Raw genomic sequence first — 5,000 nt, 5'->3', positions numbered from 1 at the left:
AGGGGGTTAACAAAACCTCCCCACTCAGGGATAAAGGTCTCCGCATTCCTCTCTCTCTCTCTCTCTCTCTCTCTCTCTCTCTCTCTCCTTCTTCTCCTGAGATCAAAAAAGTCAGCGTCTGCTTTAAGCGATTGTCCCTGTTCTCTTCCACTGTTCAAGTGTCGTTGTAAAGACAACGCAGTCTGCCATGAAAAGTCTCTCTGTTTTCGGACGGGGGGCATTTCCATAATCCGATTATGCCTGTGGGAAGGGATTAGTTTGCAGTTCGTAAAAACACACCCAGAGGGATCCGCTGCAGAGTCGGCCCTATTCGCACACGGGGGAGAAAAAAAAAAAAAAAAACCTCCAACGAGAGTTTGCACCTGCAGTGAAAAGCTAAGGGTCCTATTCAGGCCTGAGAAAAACTTCACCAGAGGGACGTCGCCCCTCCAAGACGAGCTCTCCACACCCCAAAACACCACCCGGGCCCATCCAAAAACTCTCTCACACCGAGAGGAGTCCTCAATTGTTCAACAGCTGAACATAATGCAGCCAGACAACAGCAGAGTGAGAGAGAGAGGGAGAGAGAGAGTGAGAGAGAGAGAGAGCGAGTGAGAGAGAAAGAGAGAGAGTGAGAGAGAGACTGGTCACTGTCTAAGGATAAATATCGAGCCATTTCCTTCCAACACAACACAGGTTAAATGTTGTAAATCTGCTGAACGGGCTGATGTGTTGCTTCTGTGTGAAATCATTGTCATCTGCCAGATTGCAGGGTTAATATCTGAGAGCTCTGGGTAATTACACAGACTGTTCAGTGAGTTATGACAAATGAGAGTAAAAGCATTACGAAGTGTGGGAGTGTGCATGGATTATTCTGTTTGATTTAAAAGGGGGCTGCAGCGCTGGTCTCAGAGAACACATATAGTGAAACATGTGTGTGTGAAAACAACGTTCAGATGAAAACGCCTGTTGAAAGTTTGGTTTGAACAGGCTGCCTGTTCACACAGTCATTTTTTCTTCAAGCAATCAAAAACAGTGCTAAGAGTAATTAGGGCCTTTTATAGCAGTGTATTTACACGGGCCCCATGCCTGGAGCAGAGTAAACATCCACCTCCCTGAGCCTTCGGTTACTGTTAAGTTCAACAAACCGTTTCTCTGCGCTTTGTTCTAAACACACTATAAAACCAAATCCCCTCCTGGAAAAAAAGAAAGAAAAGAAGTAAAAAAAGAAAAAAAACCAAGCTCGGGAATTATTTGTGGTTGTTTGAGGGTTTGAGAGAGGAATGAGTGTGGTTCTGCTCAGTCTCTACTGCGTTGGCTCCAGAGAGGGAGAGAGAGAGAGAGAGAGAGAGAGAGAGGGAGAGAAAGAGAGGGCTGACAGGCTGGCGGGAGACACTGTGCTGGCGTGTGCTGATAACAACACCTCATGCACTCTGTGCCGGAGTGATAAGGGGATTTGATTGTTAATGAGCAACACGTCTGCCTCACGCGCTCCGTAAAAGGAGAAATTCAGCATCTCGGCTGCCAAATATGTATGTATACATATATATGAGTCACAGTAGACATAAACGCCTGTCTTACTTTTGAGGGACAGGACTGTAACAAATAAGGTTTTCAGACGAAATCGTAACATGTGAAAATTATTTAAGCAGGTTTAAGGAGGAATTTTTTTTTTTTAAAAAATTGAATTATTTTACATTCAAACGGTATTTTGAATATATCAGAGTGGAACGTATAACCACTGAAACAGTGACTCCCTTCAGTGGCCGTCAGTACACGTGCTTTGTTTGGAAACCGAAAACAGCCTTGTCTGTGTGGGACATTTAAATGACCCCAGCCCCAAAACAAGCTCTGCTTAACACCCCCCCCCCCCCACACACACACACACACACCGTTTTACAGAAAGCACACTTTAAAATGTCAGCCTTTGTTTGTCAACACATTAGCAACACCACTGAATGGAGCAGCTTCTAAAGCATTCAGACAACTTACTATACACCTGCTCCTAAAAACCTGTCATAAAGCTGACAAAAGACACACACACATACAAACAGATACACACACACACACAAACATACAGACTCTAACACAAATGGGAACACACACACACACACACACACACAAATAGACACACACACAGCATATTAAATCAAAAGGTCAGAGGATGATTAAGGAACCACACCAGCATTTTATGAGGAAATTCAATAATAAAATAGGAAAAATGACTGTTCAGAAACCTTCGACTCAGCCAAAAGAAAAGCTGGTTCTATTCTGTGAAGAAGAAAACATTCACAGCAAAGTTTTTTTTTCTGACATATTTTATGTTTTGAGTCGCCTACAACAGATCATTGTTAAAAAAAAAACCTATAGAGTGGTGTACGTGAGAAAAACCTATCATCCATATACGGCCACTCACTCAGAGTGGAGAACAGCTCTGGGGGTTGGCCCATACTGCACAGCGAGCAGATGTTTACAGATATCACCTTCAGTTAAATCTATGCCAAATGTTAACCCTAAACCAACACATTCCTCACTGAGTAAGCCTAGAATGACAAACATGTGACCTTTTCTGCCCTCTAGTGGTCATGACATGTATTACACATTGACGTTCTTGAAACGGGAAGAAAGGTTTTACACCTGTAAACATGACTCAGCATTAACAGGAGTAGAACGAGACTGAGAGTGTGATAACACTCTTTCAGAAAAACCTTAGCCTTGTCTGGCCGTCACTTCTTCCAGGCACTCTTTCATATGAGAGCCTTCCTCTCTTCTGCCGCGGGGAAACTGGGGATGTAAAAAAAAAAAAGAAAGAAAGAAAATACTGAAGAGAACTGATCTCTCTCTCTCGCCGTGTGTGTGTGTGTGTGTGTGTGTGTGTGTGTGTGTGTGTGTGTGTGTGCGTGTGCACATGTGTGTGTGTTTGTGTGGGTGTGTTTCTTTGTGTGTGTGGGTGTGTGTTTCTTTGTGTCTGTGTGTGTGTGTGTGTGTTTGTGTGTGTGTGGGTGTGTGTTTCTTTGTGTCTGTGGTGAAACTGGGGATATACAAAAAGAGAAAATATCAAAGGGAACTGATCTGTTCTATCGAAACTCGACTCGACTACATAAATATGTCACAATAACATTTTTCATAAGTTATGGAAGAAAATCATCTTGCCAAACTTCTGACTAACCAGTTTTGGACACAGGTAATACTCCCCACACTCAAAATGGTAGCTAGCCCCAGAGACCACGCCCTTCATTCAATTACCTGCCAGAGCGTCCTCTCCTGTCCAATCCATTGCAGTCCTCTTCCTCTCCTGTCCAATCCATGAGCTGGAACTGGCGCTGGGTGCGGGGCTACAGTAGGCTCCGCCCCGCTGTGGGTATGTATAGGGACTGAAGTAATCGTTCCAACACTCACCAGCTGGGGGCTGTAGAGGGTAGGAGGAGTTCACTGGACTGTATGAATAAGGTAATGGCCGTGGTAGGTTTGCGTTTCGTAGAGAGGAATTTTTTCCAAAAGGTCTAAGGTGATCTGCGTCACCGTGTGAATACGCTAGCGTTTGGAAGGCCTCTCCCATGCGTTCCTCTGTTCCTCTGTACTGATTCGCGAATATCTCTCTCCCCGTCACAGCTGGTTCCCACGGCTCCTGTGTCAGATCACATGAGGGCTCCTCAGAGCCAAGCGAAAGGCTAAAGTGGGCCTCAGGGTCGGCCGTCCAGCAGAAACCCCCGCGTGGGAGACAGCTGATCCTGTCTGCGGCAGGAGGAGAGAGAGATGTGGAGCAGAGGTGAAATGGGTCATTCGTGGTGTGGAAGGTGTCAGGTTCTGGTTCTTGGTTGTGTTCCGGGAAAGCCCAGGGGAGAGGTGGGCTGCTTTCCACGGCTGGGACGGACTCCCGAGGTTCTGACTGAACCTCCGACGGGAATGAGCACAGGGAAGTAGTGTCACTGAAGACCTGTGAACAAAACAATAAACAACAATAAAAAATATAACAACAGCCCGTGACCCTCCATCACATACTGCAACCAGTCTAGACCAGTTTAAACCGCTGTCTCATTATAAACCATGTAATGTAACATAACATTATGTCATGTAACATAATGTAATGTAATTTACTGTAACGTAAACTAATGTAATGTAACATCACACAGTGTAATGTAATGTAATTTACTGTAATGTCACATAATGTAATATAATTTAATCTAACATCTCGTAATGTAATACAATCTAATGAAATGTACTGTAACGTAATGCACTGTACTGTACTGTAATGTAATGTAGGGCTGTCACAGGAACCAATACTCTGGCAACAAGTCAGTGCCAAAATTCAGAAAACGTAACAGCGCTGTTTTTTTCCGACAGTATCAGTAATACCAGTGCTGCAAATTCAGTGCTGTGCTCCCGTGTGACTGACTATAACCAGGGGAGAAACATGCTTCAGCGATACGTGAGGAAAACATGATAAAAACAACACGTGACAATGGTGCCCAGCAGTGGTGCTGCCCGGGCATCCTGACGGAGCATGACTGACACAGACATCCAGAGTTTTCTTTGTTTAGCAGAATCTCTCATCCAGTGAGTCCATAAAAAATGAGTAGAAGACACAGAAAAGCATATATAATATACTTATATATATATTATATATATATATATTACTATAATATATATATATATATAATCTACTATAGCTTCAAACCATGTAGGGGTGATGTTCCTCAGAAAGATCAAGACAGTTTGCTTACTTAAAACAGTACTCACATCAATAGACTTTTATCGTCCGCGGGATTAAACTAAGGTAAAGAATAAGAGTAAGAAACTTCAATTTGACTCTGACATGAGGCCAAAACAGCGTAAAGCCCACACCATGAACTGCATACATGCTTCAGCGAATGGTTAAGACAAAGAATTAATAGGAGATGAACGGTGTTGTGCTGCGTCATATGGAGAAATGGCGCCACCTTGAGGACTTTATGAGAGACCTCTGGGAGCAGATCCTGCAGCTCAGAGAGAGAAGCTCTCAGAATCCACTCAAACGACGG

This window comes from Chanos chanos, chromosome 14 (assembly GCF_902362185.1).
Source record: "Chanos chanos chromosome 14, fChaCha1.1, whole genome shotgun sequence".
Taxonomy (NCBI): domain Eukaryota; kingdom Metazoa; phylum Chordata; class Actinopteri; order Gonorynchiformes; family Chanidae; genus Chanos; species Chanos chanos.
Note: the sequence above shows the minus strand (reverse complement) of the source record.